The sequence below is a fragment of the Hibiscus syriacus genome, unplaced genomic scaffold (genome assembly GCF_006381635.1).
Source record: "Hibiscus syriacus cultivar Baekdansim isolate YM2019G1 unplaced genomic scaffold, ASM638163v2 tig00110330_pilon, whole genome shotgun sequence".
NCBI classification, from domain to species: Eukaryota; Viridiplantae; Streptophyta; class Magnoliopsida; order Malvales; family Malvaceae; genus Hibiscus; species Hibiscus syriacus.
Genome location: NW_024062686.1, coordinates 145,887 through 168,135, shown reverse-complemented (window position 1 = coordinate 168,135; position 22,249 = coordinate 145,887). Strand labels below are relative to the sequence as shown.

General features: G+C 33.4%; 1 pseudogene; it reads left to right on the top strand.

Annotated features, from left to right (window-relative positions):
• The first annotated feature begins 16,983 nt into the window (after positions 1 to 16,983).
• LOC120118934 lies at positions 16,984 to 20,872 on the top strand (annotated as a pseudogene).
• Positions 20,873 to 22,249: the final 1,377 nt, after the last annotated feature.

Here is a 22,249-nt window from a genome sequence, read left to right as displayed (position 1 = left end):
GTGAAACGCTGTCGTTTTAAGGTGAAGCCATTTCATTTAAAAACAAAGTACACAAATAGTTCTCGTACCCCCAGTATGCATAATAAATATACATAAAAATAAGTATTAAAAAATAATAACACTTGTATTACATGTATTAATTAATTTATAAAACTTTTGCACTTTTAATGTATGTGAGATATTATTTATATTTAGATTCTATATAAAGATTTTGTTTTCTGAATTTTTAAATTTTATATTGTAATTAAATAGTTATGACTAGTTATTATGTTTTTAATAATATTAATTCAAATAATGTAATGGGAGTTCAAAGATTAAGTATTTTATATTGTTTTATAAAAAATAATTCATATTTATTTTATTAAATAATATATTTATATGACGATGATCAAAATTGAAGTGGAACTGAAGGTAGCCGCCATATGCATGCGAGGATCTTTCACATGATAAACACAAGCATTTGGGTTCTCATCACTGAAAGCAGTGGTGTACTTGACTTCAGACGAGGTGGCCCTGGCGAGCTGACCGGCTTCCGGATCTTGGACCACATTCCAGACATACTCAGGCAGCGCCTCCTTGGCGTAAGTTCATCATTTGGATTAATAATTTCTTTAATTATTGAAATAAGTTAGTTTGTATAACATTATTCTAATTATTGTTTTTAACTTTTCCTTCACTAATAATACTATCAAATTATTGACTCACTTCGAAAGATATAATTTATCCATCAGTATTATAATATATTTTAATATGATCATTGTAAACACCATTTTTCCCATTTTTATTTTATTATGTAAAAAATAATATTAAAATATAGTGGTTGGGGTTATTAATACCCCAACCAACCCTTGTAACATCAGACTCCCTTTCCCCGATTTTGGGGAAGAAAAGCAGATTTCATTTTTGACTTGGTCTTGGCTCTCAATTTTGGCTTTCTTTTTTCCTTTCTTACTTTGCTTTTTCTTTGGTTTTTCGGGGTTGATGAGTTGCAGGAGAGTGGCCACCGTTGAGTTGTGGCCGACGAGTGAGAGTGTCGGCTGTTGGTGGCCGGAGGTGAGCGTAGGGAGGGTCTTTGTTAGGGTCTTGGTTGAAAGCAAAGAGAGAGGAGAAGGTCACTTTGACCTTCGTTTTAACATCCCTCGGCGGGCTCGATCGCCGTTCGGAGCATGGGGTGGTCACCAAGGTGTTTTGGTCGTCGTTTAGGGTCGGTTTTAAGCCTCATCGACATGGGGTGAGTGAAAGAACGAGAGAGTGTTATATGAAGAACGGTGAGATTTTTTACCGTTCAAGGGGTCGGTCGGTCCTCCTCCGTCATGCTTGAGGTCGACGGCGGGTGTAGGTCGGTCCCTGGCCCGGTGGACGGCGTGTGGGGGCCGGTGAACGACGGCCGAATGAATCGTTTGAAGCTTTGATAAGCTTCTCTGCAGTTTACGTAAATGGAGGAGGAAAATATTATGTTTGTATGGAAAATAGTTAAATCACGTATCAGGTCCCCTATTTCTAGGGGTTTTCTGTTTTGTTCATTTATTTCAGGGTCAAATCGCGTTTCAGGTCCTCCCTATTTCAGCGTATCTTGCATTTTGGTCACTATCAGGGTAAAAGCATCCTTAAGCCCTCATATTTTAGCTTCTATTGCACTCTGGTAATTTATTTTGTTATTTATTTTGAATATGCATATTGATTTTATTAACTTTCGAATTTAGTCACTGTTTTTATGTTTATTCATTTAGTCACTGTTTGGATTTTGTTTTTATTATATTATGATTTGGATGTGATATTTGTAATTTATTTATTTTAGTCACTTTTTTTTTCTCATTTGGCATATAATTGTAATATTCTAATTTAGTCCCGAGTTGTGGTGTAATGTATTATACATTATATTTGGCATGTAAAATTTGTAGTATGTATTTTAAGTGATGCATATGTTTTATATTTTATTATTTATAATTTAGGTGAATGTACAATTTTATTTTTTTAAACTTAAGTACTTTATTCTCTTTATTTACATTTGTATTATTCATTTTAGTATTTATTATTTAACCTTTATTATTTAGAACTTTAATTTTTGTAATGTTTATTTTAGTAATTATATTTTGTTTGCTTATTTAACGTAATATTTATGCTTTAAAGTATGCACTTGTTAATTTAGTTCAATTTTATTTCCATCATTGAATAGCATTTAATTTTTATCTTTGCTTTAATTTTCATTTATTTGTTCCTAATTAGTATTTTTAATTTATAACTTTTACCATGAAAATTTGTTTGTGCATATAGATCTAGATATTTGGAATATGTATGAAAGCTTCATAAGCATAACTTAATCGATTTCATAATTGGATTAAGGGTAGTATTTATTTAGTTTAAAATATTAAGAAGAGACGGTCTTAAAGTAACTAGATGTCATATTCTGATATTTTAAAATAAATAAAAACTCTATTTAGAAAAACCTAAAACTTTTGAATATGCCTATTTTAGTTTTATTCATTTTGGTTGAATCACATTATTTTAATATTGAGTTCTTGGGAGAAATTATTATATTTTTTTATTTCAGTTGGAAAGAGAAATATTCGTCCTACAATATTTTAGGGATTATTTTCTCTTCAATTGGAAATATTAGAATATTTTATATTTCTCCTTAGAATTTTTCATTAAATAAAAATTGTATGGTTGAATCTGGAATAATAGGATCGTAACTTAAATTTATATTCAAATTCTTAGATTTTCACTGTTAGAGATGATTTATAATCGATGGGGTACCAATTATGGGCGTTGTGGGGTGTTTATCTTTTCCCACACGTAATCGACCCCCGAACCCTTATTATTGCTTAAAAATGAATTTTTGGTTACAAGTGGATCAGTGTATCTTTTAAAATGACGTTTTTCTTAAAAACTTTTTTAAAAGAAAATTTTTAGGTATTCGATCTACCTAACTTAAATATTTGATGGCGACTTCAAAACATTTCAAAATCTTTTCAAAACCTTTTCAAAGAAAACCCCAAGTTGTACTAAGTTTTTCCCTCGCCCAGGCGGAAAACGGTGTCAACAGCTTGGCGACTCCGCTGGTGATTTTGTGGATCAAGCCCTAAATCGATTATATATTGTTTCTATAGTTGTAAATTGAGAATTCGATTTTATTTAATTTACGATTATTTTGATTTCTTTCAATTCTTTTATTATTTTTTTATCATTGTATATTAATATTTGTATTTGATTGATTTTCAGATGTTAAAGTTTCAGATTCGCTTTAGTTCATTTTTGTGTGGTTGTTTGTCAAAGGTTTGATAATTTCTTCTCACACACGACACTTGCATTGCATAACATAAGCTCTATACCCGAGCTCTTCTTTTTAAGTGGGAGTGAAAGCGACGTCTTCGTGAGAATTTATTCTCCGTGTCAGACCTAGCAATTAGCTTCCGGGGTTCATATGTCCTATGTCTTCGTGAGAATTTATTCTCCGTGTCAGGCATAGGAAAATGTGCCCTCTCGAATTGAACTCGATCCGCTTAAGCCTATAATGGGTGAGGATTGAGGGTCTGGCTCGCCCAAGGGGGCACCGACAAGGACAATTCGAGTACCTTTACTCTTAGAACTTAAACCATGCATACAATAAACCGTAGAAACCCACCCGATTTAAGACAATGCCGAAACTCGTCCATAGATACCCAAATAAGTGTACACAAAGGAGAAATGAACTCTAACCTTTGTTTTTTTATTTTTATTTATTTATTTTTATAATTGCATGTGAATTAGAAATTATGCGGTTAGGGTTTTATTTCCCCTTATGTGTTTTATTCATTATATTTTATGGTTTATTTACTAGTTGAATTTAATCTGTTCATATTTCACTAACATACATTTTCTCTCTTTGATTATTATTTTTACTAACATCTTTTCCTTGTATTGTTTCTTTATTTGTGCATAAACATGTTGTTAATGCCCGAGCTATTTATCAAAGTTAGAAGGCTTTTAAAACAACAACGTCACACGAAGGGGTAAAATATTTTTATCTACTTTGACATATTGAGACATTGTGTGTTCTTTGAAAGTTGTTCTAGGATAATTACCTTGGAATTAACACATGTTTCATATATATCATGACATAGAAGGTATTGATTCCCGAGTTAATAGTCACATTAGAAGGTTTTCAATACGACAATGTCACTCGAAGAGGTATAATAGAAATGCAAAAATGCATCAATGGTCCAGAAGGGTGTTCCAGGAAACAACTGAAGAGGTACGTCAAGCTGGAATACATGAAGCTCAAATGATGCAGTAAAATAAGCTTTTCAAGGGTGCTACGATGATATTGATACAAGTAAAAAAATATGATTGAAGTCATCAGGCAACAACGACAGCCAACACGAGACAGTGGATGATGTCAGTCGCATATGGTCGCTCAACAAATGCATTTCTGGAAAAGAAGTCGAAGCGTTGGAATTTTTCATCAAGCCAAGGATAAAAGAAGATTGTTTCCTTGCATTCTCGATCAAAATTGAAGAAGTCGAGCAATATGACGTGATTTGTAGTTTCCATCTGCCTCATTGTATTAAGACATTGTGTGTTCTTTGGAAGTTGTTTTATGACAATTACTTTGGGATCAATGCCTTTGTTGCATTTACATTTTGTATTTTTGCATTCCCATTTTTGTATCTTTTCATTTGCATGTGCATCTTCACATATTTACATTAGCATCCATACATCGTACATTGCATGATATATATTGCATATCAACGTGCATTATCACGGATCCTGGGAGTAACTCGTTGTATCTTTTGAGGCAAATTGAAGTCACCCCTTCGCATTTAGAAAATAATTGAGAGCTAAAGACGTGATGTTAGAGCTGTCTGAAGTTTGAGGCACATCATTGAGATCCGTGGGGCATGGAGAAGCAAGGCCCAGATTTTGTTAAACACAAGGGTATTAACCTTTAACTCATAATGAGACATTCTGGGCCAGTTACCAAGAAATTCTTCCACCCATCATGAAACCTTGTTGCCCTGGCCTTGTCCTGTTTGAACGTGTTTTTGTTCTTTCCTTAATATATATTTTTTATAATTGAACTTACGTCGTTTTCTAAGGTTATGAGCAATAAATCAAGTTTTAATCTTGTAGTTCTTTGAATATCGAATGAATTAAAGGTTCTTTTACTACTTCATTAATTTTAGATCTTTGACAATGGGCAAGATTAGACCTTCCATACCCCATCCAAAGCCGAAATAACCATTGATGAGTTCCTTACCCGAAATAACACATATTTACTCCCAAAGGACCAAACTTTGATATCACTTCCCTTCGAAACAATAAAGTCATGTCCTTATCCCCTAAAGCGCAAAAACTGGTACTTTTACCTTCCCAGACATAAATAATCTTTTCATGACATTACATTTTTCAGAATTACGACTTTAAAGTCACACATTTCCCTTCCTATACACAGAACCACCATTCATTTCCCAATTTCAATAAAATCGGGAGGTATAAAGTACAAGATGTCTGCATATACGAGAACCATTTCTGCAAGAAGAAAGACAAGATGGAGTGTTGCAGATCAAGTTTTTTGAATGAGGATTAGAATAATTGGGGCATACCAGGGGCAAATAGAAGAAGAAAAAAATAAAGGGTATCATTGAAATAATTCTATCATGCATTAATTACATTTTTCATGTAAATAAAATTAATCTTGAATACTCGTCCCCCCTGGGGATACCTCGTTTACAAAGACTTCCATGTATGAGATGATGAATGGCTTTGTTTCATTTATCCTTTTATATGTATATATATACCCCTTGTTGTCCCCTTTTGAGCCTATAATATTGTTTCTTCTGATCCAACCCTAACCAAGGATCACCCTCCACACTGAGGGGTAAATATGAAGGACATCTGCTCGCATGTGTGAAGATCATCAATCTATATTTCGCTACAGAGGCGAGTCATATGAAGAAATAACAAGATATTACAAGGTGGACCAAATACGAAGCGCTCGATGATCAAATCGAATTGACAACATAGAGAGAAAAAGAAAATATATATAAAAAAACACAAACAAAGAAAGAAAAAAAAAAGAAAAACACAAAAAAAAACAGGAAAAGAGAAAAAATAAAGAGAAAAAATAGAAGAAAAAGAAAAAAAGATTAAAAAAAAGAAATAGACAGATCCAACACTTCAAGATGGGCGGTTCAAAGATTTAGAATCAATTCGCCAGAAGATTAGAGAACACCAAAAGAAAATAGAATAAAAGACGGATGAGCAGATTCAAATCAGGCCGAGCAATATTGAAGATGGCAGAACGAATTGATCCTTGGTTCGATAACCCTTAAACACTTGTTTGGGCCTATTTATCCTTTTCTTTCATAACCGTGAGCCTTAGCCTACGTTACGTGCCTGAAAAGTCCCTTCTAATCATACATGGATTTTTAAGTGGAGAGACTATCTTCAGATTTCATTCCGTCCCTCAGGGTTAATTTTATTTGTAAAAAAATAGTTTTCTAAAATCTTTAATGCATGATAGGAGAAAAAAATAAAATGAGGGTTCAAGACGTAAAATTTTAGATTACGTCTTGAAACCAAAGGAGAATTCGAGTTGAAAACCTAAAAAGGCTGCTCGAATATGAAGATTATCAACTACTGCACAGAATAAGATCTTATATATCTATTGATAAAGCATTGCACAGTCCAAAGACACTCACGAGGGCTGAGAACTAGTGAACATTTCCATAAGAGAAGTATGTCGGTTGCTTCATTAGATCAATGAACACCAGAATCAAGGAAACAAGAAGTCAACTTGAAACACATTACCTACCCAAGTCAGCCTAAGCTTTATATCAGCATTAATCTTTACCCTTTTCAAATGTATATAATTTTTCAAGGATTAAAAGAAAAGTTTATTTATTTGATATTCAATGAACTCTTGTTTTACAATTTCTTTTGATTGTGAGCCTAAAGAAAATGACAGCATTCTTGAAATTTATTCATCAATTTTTTTCACATTTCTAAAATTAAAAGAAAGGAGAAAAACATTTTCAAACATGACAATCTCAAGTGAAAAGGGTCCTTGAGGCTCATTCTGCCTCTATCGGAGAAAAGAGCAAACAATGCCAGAACAATGAAGCATTTCTTGAAAGCAAATAGTTTGAGAGATCATAAGGACTAGAGGACAGAAGTAGTAACACTTCCTTGTGACGTCGTTAGTAACTCATCAAGAAGCAGATGATCGTTTTAGTTGAAAGGGGCACATATCTCATCTAATGGCAAATGTTCATGACATTTCTGTTAGAAGAACTGATCACTTCTTAAGTGTTCATCTAGTCGTGGTATCATGAAGAGAATCCATCAAGCTATTCGTTAAAATTACTAATTAGCGATACAAGAGCGAGACCATTCGAGATTAAGATTTTGGCACAAAGAAATCCACAAGTACCCACATTGAGGCATTACCAAAACCAGATCTCGCTAAGATACATGATTCAAATAAAAAATACATGGTGAATGAGCTTCGCCGTTTGGGAGTGCCAAGGGCATAATATGAGGACAAGAAGAGCCTACCTCACTGTTTCTGATAGAACCATTGAATTAGAGACAGAAAAAGGTATCAAGATCGTATGCCTGACTGCAGGAGATCACTTCTTCTAAGACTGTAACGAAGAAACCAAAGATAGAAGACAAAATGACACGATTGCACAAGGTAGTCAAATTACTCCTCAGAAGATGCAAGCTTAAGTTGATAAATTGCCATTGAGGCAAAATTCATTCAAGGTGATCAAAGTAAGGGAAGACTGAGATCTCCAATTTGGAGCGAGAAGAAGAATAATTAACATTTTTGCATACAAGAAAGTCATACATTACATTTAGATTCATTTAAGTGCATTCATATACATACATAATTCTTACAGATTTTCCAAGAAAAAAAATAAAATAAAAGTCAGAATTCAAGCCTCAAATGGAGGGAATTACATTAATAGTGGCAGAACCTCAAGAATTGAGGAAACCAATACACAGAACAATCATCATTTTTGAAGTGGGGCATGTTACCCAGCTAATGTGTTTTTAGGAACTAAGTCTGATTTTCAGAAGTTTCATGATGATTTTCAAGTGAGTTTTTAAAGAAACTAAGTCTGGTTTTCAGAAGTTTCTTGATTTTTCTCAAATGAACGTTCAAAGAAATTAAGCCTAATTTTTAGGGGTTTATTGATGTTTTCAAATGAATTTTCAAAGAAATTAAGCCTGGTTTTCAGGGGTTTCTTGATTATTTTTTTTGAATTTTTTAGAGAAGTTAAGCCTAATTTTAGGGGTTTCTTGATAACTGTAAATGAATATTTTTGAAGAAGTTAAATTTATCAAAAGAAAAAATTTTACTGGAGAAAGATGTGCCCATTCACAAGTCAAGATTCGAAAAAAATACACTTAGGTGCGACAGATAAAGAAGACAATCAAACCAGGAAAAGAATGAAGACTAATCTAAGAATGAAGACTGATCTAGCAATGAAGTCTGCTCTTGCAACCATTTCCAACAGATCAAGAAAACCATCATTCATACATGACTAGCATCTTTGCATCATACATTTCATCATTTCATACACATGATAAATTTTGATTTCCCTCTCATGAGGATTCCTGTAAAGTTTATTTTGAAAAACTATTTTGTCCTTCTTAGGATCATTTTTTAGAGAATTGTTTGAGTACTTCTTAGGACCGTTTTTCTGGGATATCACATGAGTATTTCTTAAGATTTTTCCCTAAAAGCATTTTCAATTATGTCTTTCTTCCAACTTGACTTTTCTAGGACACTTCAATGAGAATGAGCAGTTTCGTTTCCAGGATGGACCCAACAAAGACAAAAACACAGCAATTTGCAACATTAAGTATTTCAAAGAGCCAACAAAGATTTCATTTCACGACTTCAGCAAAGAATCAATCCATAGTTTTCACCATTGAAAGAAATGGATCTCAGCAAAATTCGAGGACCTTTGGGTCAATACCTTCGGGTACTTCAAACACCATTATTATTGACATATGATAATCTTTTGCAGGTTTAAAACTCTTCAAAGAGAGGGAAAACCAATCAACACTTCCAATGGAGAGTTCATAATGAGAAGAACTCATCCGATGAGGGAGAAGAAGTTCATAATGAGAAGAACTTGTTCAACCTTAGTTCGATTCATCACATTTGGAGTTGAATCAGCAACACCTCACTCGAGGGAACAACATTTCCAATGGAGAGTTCATAATGAGAAGAACTCATCCGATGAAGGAGAAGAAGTTCATAATGAGAAGAACTTGTTTAACCTTAGCTCGATTCATCACATATGAAGTTGAATCAGCAACACCTCACTCGAGGGATCAACATTTCCAATGGAGAGTTCATAATGAGAAGAACTCATCCGATAAAGGAGAAGAAGTTCATAATGAGAAGAACTTGTTTAACCTTAGCTCGATTCGTCACATATGGAGTTGAAACAACAACACCTCACTCGAGGGATCAACCTTTCTAGTGGAGAGTTCATAATGAGAACAACTCATCTGATAAGGGAGAAGAAGTTCATAATGAGAAGAACTTGTTCAACCTTAGCTTGTTTACATCGCATAAGGAGTTGGAATATCACCGACTTTTCCTCGTCCCTCACATAAGGAGTTGGATCAGTATCACCTTGGCTCAACCATCATAGAAGGAGGTGGACCAACATTTTAGTGAAAAGGTTCATAATGAGAAGAACCAATCCGACAAGGGAGAAGAAGTTCATAATGAGAAGAACTTGTTCAACTTTGTTCGATGTCATCACAAAAGAAGGTAGATCACATTTCCAGTGGAGAGTTCATAATGAGAAGAACTCATCCGATAAGGGAGAAAAAGTTCATAATAAGAAGAACTTGTTCAACCTTGGTGATTCCATCACAGAAGGAAGTGGATTGACATCCCCAGCGAAGAGTTCATAATGAGAAGAACTCGCCCGGTCAAAAGAAATTGGAGTTCAAGGTTTTAGCAATTTAGGCTAGATAAAAAATGGTGCTTACTATCTTTGCTCTATTCCTGTTCCACAACAATGAGCAAAGAGGGGCAGCTGTAAACACCATTTTTCCCATTTTTATTTTATTTTATTATGTAAAAAACAATATTAAAATGTAGTGGTTGGGGTTATTAATACCCTAACCAACCCTTGTAACATCAGACTCCCTTTTCCCGATTTTGGGGAAGAAAAGCAGATTTCATTTTTGACTTGGTCTTGGCTCTCAATTTTGGCTTTCTTTTTTCCTTTCTTACTTTGCTTTTTCTTTGGTTTTTCGGGGTTGATGAGTTGCAGGAGAGTGGCCACCGTTGAGTTGTGGCCGACGAGTGAGAGTGTCGGCTGTTGGTGGCCGGAGGTGAGCGTAGGGAGGGTCTTTGTTAGGGTCTTGGTTGAAAGCAAAGAGAGAGGAGAAGGTCACTTTGACCTTCGTTTTAACATCCCTCGGCGGGCTCGATCGCCGTTCGGAGCATGGGGTGGTCACCAAGGTGTTTTGGTCGTCGTTTAGGGTCGGTTTTAAGCCTCATCGACATGGGGTGAGTGAAAGAACGAGAGAGTGTTATATGAAGAACGATGAGATTTTTTACCGTTCAAGGGGTCAGTCGGTCCTCCTCCGTCATGCTTGAGGTCGACGGCGGGTGTAGGTCGGTCCCTGGCCCGGTGGACGGCGTGTGGGGGCCGGTGAACGACGGTCGAATGAATCTTTTGAAGCTTTGATAAGCTTCTCTGCAGTTTACGTAAATGGAGGAGGAAAATATTATGTTTGTATGGAAAATGGTTAAATCACGTATCAGGTCCCCTATTTCTAGGGGTTTTCTGTTTTGTTCATTTATTTCAGGGTCAAATCGCATTCCAGGTCCTCCATATTTCAACGTATCTTGCATTTTGGTCATTATTAGGGTAAAAGCATCCTTAAGCCCTCATATTTTAGCTTCTATTGCACTCTGGTAATTTATTTTGTTATTTATTTTGAATATGCATATTGATTTTATTAACTTTCGAATTTAGTCACTGTTTTTTATGTTTATTCATTTTAGTCACTGTTTGGATTTTGTTTTTATTATATTATGATTTGGATGTGATATTTGTAATTTATTTATTTTAGTCACTTTTTTTATTTCTCATTTGGCATATAATTTGTAATATTCTAATTTAGTCCCGAGTTGTGGTGTAATGTATTATACATTATATTTGGCATGTAAAATTTGTAGTATGTATTTTAAGTGATGCATATGTTTTATATTTTATTATTTATAATTTAGGTGAATGTACAATTTTATTTTTTTAAACTTAAGTACTTTATTCTCTTTATTTACATTTGTATTGTTCATTTTAGTATTTATTATTTAACCTTTATTATTTAGAACTTTAATTTTTGTAATGTTCATTTTAGTAATTATATTTTGTTTGCTTATTTAACGTAATATTTATGCTTTAAAGTATGCACTTGTTAATTTAGTTCAATTTTATTTCCATCATTGAGCATTTAATTTTTATCTTTGCTTTAATTTTCATTTATTTGTTCCTAATTAGTATTTTTAATTTATAACTTTTGCCATGAAAATTTGTTTGTGCATATAGATCTAGATATTTTGAATATGTATGAAAGCTTCATAAGCATAACTTAATTGATTTTATAATTGGATTAAGGGTAGTATTTATTTATTTTAAAATATTAAGAAGAGACGGTCTTAAAGTAACTATATGTCGTATTCTGATATTTTAAAATAAATAAAAACTCTATTTAGAAAAACCTAAAACTTTTGAATATGCCTATTTTAGTTTTATTCATTTTGGTTGAATCACATTATTTTAATATTGAGTTATTGGGAGAAATTATTATATTTTTTTTTATTTCAGTTGGAAAGAGAAATATTCGTCCTACAATATTTTAGGGATTATTTTCTCTTCAATTGGAAATATTAGAATATTTTATATTTCTCCTTAGAATTTTTCATTAAATAAAAATTGTATGGTTGAATCTGGAATAATAGGATCGTAACTTAAATTTATATTCAAATTCTTAGATTTTCACTGTTAGAGACGATTTATAATCGATAGGGTACCAATTATGGGTGTTGTGGGGGTGTTTATCCTTCCCCACACATAATCGACCCCCGAACCCTTATTATTGCTTAAAAATGAATTTCTGGTTACAAGTGGATCAGTGTATCTTTTAAAATGACGTTTTTCTTAAAAACTCTTTTAAAAGAAAATTTTTAAGTATTCGACCTACATAACTCAAAAAGTCGATGGCGACTCCAAATCATTTCAAAATCTTTTCAAAACCTTTTCAAAGAAAACTCCAAGTTGTACTAAGTTTTTCCCTCGCCCGGGCGGAAAACGATGTCGACAATCATCTTTAGATGTGTAGATGATTTTTAACATAAAAACCGATATGGTAAATAATAAAATTAGTATGATTATATATTTAGTTTTCATTATTTATAAATTTTAATAATATATTTTCAATTTCGATTTACTTTTATAATTTAATCCTTCAACGTGGTAATATCACTAGTAAAATATATTGTCATATAATTAGATGAAAACAAAATTAAAGGGAAAAGTTTTCGAATTTTTAGGGTATTTATATTTTGGTCATCTAATTTTTAAAACTTACAATATAATTATCGAACTTTAGTTCATTTTCATTTTGGTCCCTGTTGTTATATACCGTTAATTTTTACTGATGTGACACTTAATCATTTTTTTCTGACGTGGCAGCTTCTTCTCTTTCTTCCTTCTTTCTTCTTCTCCGTCCTCCTCCTAAAATCCAACGACTGTGCTGGCTGTTTTTATTAATTTTCTTTCCCAATGGCAATAGACAATGACAGCAGGGAACGACCTACACGCATATAAGTTAAACAAGGGTTGCAGCTTCACCAATGGGGATCGATTTAGTAGCAGGAGGCAAGAGCAAGAGCAAGAAGACCAAAAGGACTGCTCCCAAGTCCGATGATATTTACCTCAAGCTTCTCGTCAAGGTCTCACCTTTGTCTTCATTTCCCGTTAAAAAGAATGTTCATTATTTTGCTGTTTTGAATAAATGATTTGATTTTTGTGTTGGGTCTTAGCTTTACCGTTTACTTGTGAGAAGAACTGGGAGCAAATTCAATGCTGTTATATTGAAACGTTTGTGTATGAGCAAAGTTAACAAGCCATCAACGTGAAAGTGGATAGTGTTGCTTGCTTTGGAGCTGGATTTTTCAGCTTCTGCAGACTGCATGTCGTTTTTTCCCTTCTGAAAGAAGAATATGTCTGCTACCGACGTTTATAAGATGTGCTTTGGGTAGAAGTGCAGGTTCTTCTCAGAGGTCCGAAGAATGGCCGTGAAGCAGTTAAACATTAGTATTTGTTTTGAGGATTGTCTTCCATTTATTACCGCGAACCGAATTTTGCTGTGCTTTAGGTTTCCATGGTATTTGTTTGATTATGGAATGATTTGTATCGTTAAAAGCTGCTGGGATTTTCATGATTTGCTCCAATTTGCAAATGGAATAATGAACACTTTGCCGTCAAAAATAAATAATTGACTGGATTTGAACTTTTGCAGCAAGGTAATCCATGGGTTTTGAGGCTAATTGCGATTGCTTGCGTTTCTTTGGCTGCAAAGATTAAGGACATTCATTTTTGTTACTCTAATTTTCAGGTAAAAGAATAAATCTTTAATCTTTCATGGATTTGAGTGTGGGAGTGAAGTCTGCAGTGTTTGGAGAGGTGAGATTTTAAGGAGAAGGAGAGCTGAGATTTTAAGGAGAAGAAGAGAATAATAAAAAGGAGCTGATGTGTCACGTCAGTAAAAATTAACGGGAGGTAACGATAGGAACCAAAATGAAAACGAACTAAACTTTTGATAACTGTATTACAAGTTTCAAAAGTTGAGTGACCAAAATACAAAAATCCTAAAAGTTTGAAGATTATTTTATATACTTTATCCTAAAATGGTTGTCCCTTGTTCCCATATCTAATGGGGTAAGGGGAGGTAAGATAGTAGGCTGCCCCCAACATCAGGTTGAAAGCAACTTCCGTAGAAGACCTCCGAATTATGAAATACCCTCCGTGGGAACCGATCCCACGACCTCACGGTTAAAAACTTTGTGCTCTACTAACTGAACTGGATAGTCATCTCTATATATACTTTGTCCTAAATTAAATAAAAATGACATTATAAAGGATCAAACTTGTAAATTTAAAGAGAATACCGTGCCCTAGCCACGAAAGAAAAGAAAAGAGAGACAAAAGAAACACAACTAGCAAAGCTAGATAACTGACAATACCAGAGAACGTGCCACTCAGAGGCAGATGAAGGCGTACCAAAAGGTAGAGTAAAAAACCCTAATACAAATAAAAATGTATGCCCGTCACTTCTTTGTTCTGACATCTCTAATTATAATGAAATTTTAATTGAATTGCCATTACATATTAATAAAATATTGATTGAAAAATCATTTTTAAATAGGTAAATAATATTATTATATGTGTATTTTTATTTTTTTCATATATATAATATTTATATTTAAATAAAATAAATGATATTTGTAGATTTGGTAACAAATTATTTATTTAGTAAATTTTTATGTGAAATATTGTAGGGGTGCCAAAATCAAGTATTTATAATATAAAGCTCAATCGCCTACCAACAATCGAAAGGAGAAGACAAATTGAGGTGCAACCTAAGTTACACGTGAACAGCTAATTAGATTCAAATATGATAACTACGCTAGACAAAGACAAATACCCCATTAACTAAAGAAAACACAAATTAATGATTACAATTTGGTAAACAGAAGTGGGGGAAAAAGCAAATCGCATCTTAAAGTTTTAGTTTCTATTATATAATCACCTTATTTTGTCATCATTTATGCTTAGGGATGGCAATGGATCGGAATGTGTCGGATTTTTGGTTAACTATACACGATATGAAAAATATGTATCATCTATTTGAATTTGGTCTTATCTAAAATATATATATATCCTCCACCCAACATGACCCGACCCGAAAATATATATATTCTGCTCGGCTCCGATCAACCTAAATTTTTAGATTATAAATCCGACCTGATCCAATATAAAATAAGAACTTAACTAAAAAAACAGATAGAGGGGTATTATACCAATTTCCATAAATTTATTCGATGATTTATCTGATAAAAAATATCACAAATTTTCACCCTCCACCAGAACTCGACTTGATCCTACCTGAATTTGAATATGTTTTTTTAAATCTTACCCAATCGAATCAAGTCAAAATATCATCCACGCTTTTCTTAAATGGGTAAATTACACTCTAGGTCCTGGTATATTCTTTCTAGGTTTAAAAATCTCCTTTTTTTATCTTCTACAAGACTAATTTTTTACCCTATTAAACCCGATTTCGAAGCAACGGACCTTCATGCTATAATAAGTATATTGAATAAATTATATAGTCAACACAAAACTACTAGACCAATATTCGAAGCGTTACATTGTAATTGAAATGTCCAATTTTTTTTTACCAAATTATATTTATGGTTGGAATTGTAATTTAATAAAAAAATTACCAATTATACCCGGTCTTTTTCCCTTGTAGATATATCTAGCAGAGAATAATAACCTATGGTAAGTAGGCCATGTTCTTTGTTAACTGTTACAGAAAACAAAGCTAAGGGCAAGGTTGAAACGTGGGAGACCTTTGTTGTTCTTTTTAACAAATAAATTATTTGATATATAATTATTATACCTATTAATAATAATTAAAACTAATTTTGTACTATATAAAAATATAAAACAAATACAATTTGCTTGACAGAAAGAGTTTTTAAACATGAAAGACAGAAAAGGGGAAGGAGAGCGACTAACAGATGAGGGGAGAGGAAGACATGTGAAATGGAAGGCATGTGAGGCACTGTCACAATAATGGGTCCACATGGCATTGCAGGGACAAGAATGGATGTCCAATCCTAAAGTGATAAAAGACCTTAATATCGTTTAAGTAAAATTTTAAGATCGAATTCTTTGTATATGTAGAAAATCTTCGTTAGACGACTTACATACTAAAATCAAGTGTATCATTCGGATCGGTCTAAATTAGTTTAAAAAATGATATATATATTGAACCAAGACTTGCTTAATGTATGTTGTTTTCTGATTAATTAAAATAAATAATTTTTTATCTAATGAGTTAATTAAAAAACATTCCGGGAAAACAGAGACGGTTTCCGAGGGATCAGAATTAGATAATTAATTAATCTTGTATTTATTAGTTGGGGGAAAAGGGTTATATGTCTTAATCATGGTAGGACGGCTGTTGTTAAGGGCAGTAAATGCAATGAAGGGTATGGATTATGGAACCATTAACCATGTGCTTAGATGAACCGGAAAAAGCAAACCCGAGCGGTCCATGATGCCAGCTGGGGTGAATTATTTGACGACGTGTGGGAGAGAGAAGAGTCAACCTAAAAAATTAATGGCATGATATCAAAATTAACCCAAAATGTTTTTTAAAATATTTATTTTAACCTTTTTTGAATTAATCAATGATATCTTATTTATTTACTAACTAATTCAGATTGGGTTCAGTCTCAAATGCTAGGGTTCGAACCCCTGACCTTATTTAAGAAATCTTGTACCTCAACCAACTAAATCAATAATATTCTAGTCATTAACGTTTTCTTTTAGAATAAAAACACTTTTATTTTAGATCATTAGCCATGTTAACAAATAATTTTTATTTATGAAAGGTGTTTTTACCCTAAAATAAAAATTTCAGAGTAAAATATTTCAAAAAAAAAAATAAAGGGATAAAATGATTATTTTCAAAAATATTGAGGGGGCAATTTTAATATTATACCATAATTATTCTTTACTGTGACTATTTGCCGTCCGTGAAAATCGCTGGCATTTTTCGTAAATAAAGTAAAAGAAGCGGGGACATTTTCGCACTTGGGAAATTTACCACCACCTGTCCTACGCTAAGGGACAAAACTCAATGCTCGTCTGCAGCGGTCACAAACAGACAACACCGTTGTTTTAAAGCCATATAATATAGTAATCAAAGGAAAAAAAGTTCTTCTGGTTTTAGCTTTTGCCCATTTAGGAGAAAGAAGAAGAAGAGCGAAGATGTTCTTCGTTTTGCGCGAAACAATGCCTGTTAATTTCTGAATACGATGATCTTCTTCTAAGTGAAACTTTCTTGTAGATTGAAAGGAAATAAGAACTGAGTTAAGCATAAAAAACAAGAGAAGAAGTTTCTCAGGAGCAGGTGAGTGTCTCGCTGCTATTCGCTCATTTTCTTTTTGGCCTTTTGAGTTCATAACTCGTAAATGAGCTCACTCAGCGATTCCGTCAAATATACTCCATGTCATTTGTACTTCAGTACTTTTTCTTTTCTTTTCTTTTCTGGGTCTCTCTCTTTCGTCTTCTTCTTCTTCTTCTTCTTCTTCTTCTTCTTCTTCAAGTGTTGAATCCTTTCGCATTTTGATTTTCTCTTTTTTGACTCGAGAAAGTAAATGAAGAAGCTTGATGGGTAATCTTCTAGTTAAAATTTTGAGTTCTTATTTATCTTTTCAGCTGCTGGAACGGATATTGGGCTGTTTTAGCTCTTAAACTTTGAGGATCTCGAGTGAGTGTTGGATTTCTGGATAGATCCTGGCAAGTCCTGCTTGAAACAACAGTTTCTATTTATTATCAAGTTTCAACATATCATCAATTCCCTTAATAACTCAGGCCTGGATTTTTTCGGCAATACAATTGGAGTCAAAGCTCTTGTTATGGTGAAGTACTGAAGTTCTAGCTCAGAACAAGCCATAACTTTCGAAGTTCACCCTATTAAGCTCCTTTCATTTTTTGGGTATTAAACTAATGTTCATTTAAGTTCAATTTTGACTTGATTGATGATGTAAAATGGATTATGCGGTAATCTAATAAATTTTACATAAAAACAGGTTTTAAGTTTGACTGAGAGGGAAGGATGGCATCTTCGTGGGAACATTTTGGAGAAATCGCAAACATAGCCCAGCTTGCGGGCTTTGATGCTGTGCGGTTAATAGCTATGATAGTTAAAGCTGCAAGCACAGCACGAATGCATAGGAAGAGTTGTAGGCAATTTGCTCAGCATCTGAAGTTGATCGGTAACTTGCTGGAGCAGCTCAAGATAACGGAGCTTAAAAGGTATCCCGAGACGAGGGAGCCGTTGGAGCAGCTCGAGGATGCATTGAGGAGGTCTTACATTTTGGTAAATAGCTGTCAGGAGAGGAGCTACCTGTATGTTCTGGCCATGGGGTGGAATATTGTTTATCAATTTAGGAAGGCCCAGAATGAAATAGACCAGTATTTGAAGCTTGTTCCTCTGATCACTCTGGTGGATAATGCTCGAGTCAGGGTACCGACTAATATCGAAACTGTTTTTATTAATCTTATGCATCTTTATATGTAATTCATTAAAAAGGTTGCAGTTTGTTGTCCCTTAATGGCTTGATTAACTTCACTAAAGCACAATGACTAGACGGTATTTGCCATATTTATTTGAATGTTTAGCCTGGCAGAGTAGGCTTTTCATGCTACTAATTGTTTCATTCCTCCATAACATGCAGGAGAGACTAGAAGTTATTGAGAAAGATCAACACGAGTACACATTGGATGAAGAGGATAGAAGGGTGCAAGATGTTATAATGAAACCGGAACCCTCAAAAATGATGCCATTATTTGAAAAAAACTCTTTCTTCTTCGTACCCAAACATGGGTTTTAATGAAGCACTGCAAAAGGAAAATGAGAAGCTTCGATTGGAACTGCATCGTTCGCAATCTAATTATGATGTGAAGCAGTGTGAAGTAATCCAGCATTTGCTTGAGGTAACAGAAGTTGCTGCAACTTCTGTTACGGAGAAGAGTTCATCCACCAAAGGGTCTAAGAAAGTGGAGCGTAATTACTCAGATGCCGATAGTGAGAAAGATCATTCATATGATGCAAACTCCCCTAAGAAGCCCGATTCTCGTACAACTTCAAGGTTGTTTTTATTTTCATTTTGAATTTTACATTGCCAGAAGGTATTATATATATCTCCTCAGAACCTTGTAATAAAGTTAAAAGTTGGGTGGAAAGGCTACAATTTTATGCTTTTAATGCAAGAGTTTGTTGCTGATATCTTCATACCTTGTTATTTGTTAGGAATTTGGCATTTGTTTCAGTTTTGGTGCCTTGAGTCCTTAAGCTTGTGAATTTGCACTTATAGTTTATACATTTCATGACTTAAATTTAAATGTGGTTTCTAAAGTCATGTCATGCATTTCCAGAAACACTTCTTCAGTTTCATCAGGACATGATCTGCTCTCCCATAGAGGTTCGCATCGGTATGAAGAATGGAATGCTGATTTGCTCGGTTGTTGCTCCGAACCATCTCTGTGTAAGTCCTTTTTATGTCATTACTGCCCCATTATTGTGTTAAATGTCTTTTTATTCTGTTTGACATGATAGAAGTTACAGCTTAAAATTTGAGATTACTTAGCTCCAAGAGAGGGAAAGGAAACTTTCTTTGTATATTTTCCTTTTCTGTAGACGTATCTGGTGGAAGACCTTCCTGTTTTTTCCGATCATCTGGTATCCTAAGCCACCTTTTCTAATTTCAGGTATAAAGACATTCTTCTATCCTTGTGGTACATTTTCAAAGATTGCTACCGTTGCAACAAACAGGCACATGTGTAAGTGTTTCTGATATATTTTAGTGCTTTGGTTGTTTCATCACAGCCTGAAGACTATTTCCAATTTAATCTACAATGGTTATGAATCCTAAAATATGTATGCATCTGTGTGTTTATATCGCTTAGCACCCATGAACAAGTTACTATGAGAATTCTGCTTCCCTCAAGAATGGATTTTACCTTCTCCCTCTTAGGCTTGCTTGCTGGTTGGAGCCTTTTATCAAACTGCAATACCTTTAAAATTCTGTTTTCGGTTTTGGTATTATTTTGATTTTTGAAGCTTACACAACAACATTCGGCAGCTTCTGCAGAAGCATGCAACGAATTAATGGCGTATTCGTTGATATTGTCTTGCTGTTGCTACACTTGCTGTGTTAGAAGGAAGCTTCGCAAGACGTTGAACATTACGGTATCTTTCTCTGCCAGAAAAGAGTAATCTAGTAGTGAAAAATATAAAACCTTGGTCTCATTGTTTATCATACAATGATAAGTATATTGCGGATTTGCGGTAAACTGTCTAAACATTGTTATCATGCGTAATTGTGTCCATAATTCTATGTATTGATAAAATGGGCTAACACCAGATGTTCTTCTACCGTTTGTCTATAATCTATGCCTTCTTCTCCTATTCTTCACACCGCATAGTAAGTTTTGATCTAACTCGAAATTCAGTGGCATCAAAACGTTACCTATTTCTTCCTCTGGCAGGGTGGCTTTATCGATGATTTCCTTTCGCATTTGATGTGCTGTTGTTGTGCCCTTGTCCAAGAATGGCGAGAAGTAGAGATGCGAGGGATCTATGGTATGTTTTATATATCATGCCAAGAACATCACGGTCGAAATCTCTCATTTTCCCCCTAATGCTCGGACCATCGCACAATGCGTGTGATGTCATGGTTTCTTCATGTCATAATATTGACATTCATATGAACTTGCAGGTTCAGAGAAGACTAAAACAAGCCCTCCACCATCACAGTTTATGGAATCATGAAAGACAATGTTCTCTTGGGAGCTTTGTACTAAAAACTTGCTTCCCAGCGTTTGAATCTCTCTCTCTCTCTATATATATATTAGTGAAATTATTATTGGATATTGAACATATGTTTTTGTTGTATCAGACCTGATTTTCAGTTAGTAATTAGTATATATATATATATATATATATGTAAATTAGTGAAATTATTATTGGATATTGAACATATGTTTTTGTTGTATCAGACCTGATTTTCAGTTGGTAATTAGTATAGTGGTTTTGGATCAAATTTCCAGTGTATTTGTGTTCTTTCTTTTAGATGAAAGAACAAAGTGCCAAACCGAAGACAGTAGGCCTATAAACGAACCAAACGTTTATCGAATTGTTTGGTGGGATGTTTGTTTATCCTTGTTTATTTATTAACTGAACGAACATGAATAAGATTTTATGTTCATTTAATTAAATGAACGAACACGAATAAAAGATCAGTTTGTTCATTTACGTTTGTGAACGTTCGATAATCTGTTCGTTTATGTTTTTCAAGTCCATTTGAAATATTAAGATTTAATAAATTTTAATCTTAAACTCATTAATATTTTTAAACTCAATTAATTTCAAACTTAAATAAAAAAATATTCAAATCAATTGAAGAAAATATAAATCCTAAAATTATTTGAAAAGAAAAAACTCAAATATAAAACTAAATAATTTTATGTTGGTTCGTTTATGTTCGTTTACGTTTGTTTATTTGTGTTTGTTTATCATTTAAATAAACAAACATGAACATGTTAAATTTCTTAATGAACGAACACGAAAAAGAAATTTTGTTCTTTTAGTTGTTCATGTTCTTTCGTTTGTTCGGTTAAAATTAAATGAACAAATATAATTATACCCTCATTCGTGTTCGTTCGTTCGTTTATTGGCCTAGAAGACATTGTGGTTTAACGATTTGTTATCTATTATTTATTTATTACTTTTAATTAGTCGTATTTTAAATTTCTTGAAAATTCATAATTTTCTTATTTATAGTTGAATCATATTTAATATTCTTTTTAATAACACAACTTTATAAAAAATAAGTAAATAAATAATGTTATAATTTCATTTAATCGTTGTTATGTTATGGTAGCAAACAATGTTAACGTTAATTGATAATTAAAAAAGAATTTTATTTTAAGAAATGCGAAACGTTAATTAATAATATATTTTATTTGAGAATAGCTTGTTAAATATGAAAATTATATTTTATGATTAATTTAATGGATTAAAAAATGCAAGAAAACTAGCAGCAACACCTTCATAATCAAATCAATGTTTGTAGTACGCCACACAATCATATTATCCATAATTTGAAATTGGCAGGATTTTACGATGTCACATTTGTTCGAGACTTGAAGCTAGTCTCTGGTTTGATTAATGCATTGATTGAACGATGGAGACCTGAAACTCATACATTTCATCTACCGTGTGGAAAATGCACGATCGCTCTCATGGATGTGGCCCTACAACTCAGAGTCCCGATAAATAGGATGGAAGCGGTGAGGAAAAATGAAAAGGACTCGATTTTTGTTTGTTAGAAGTACATCGGGAAGACGTCGCCGCC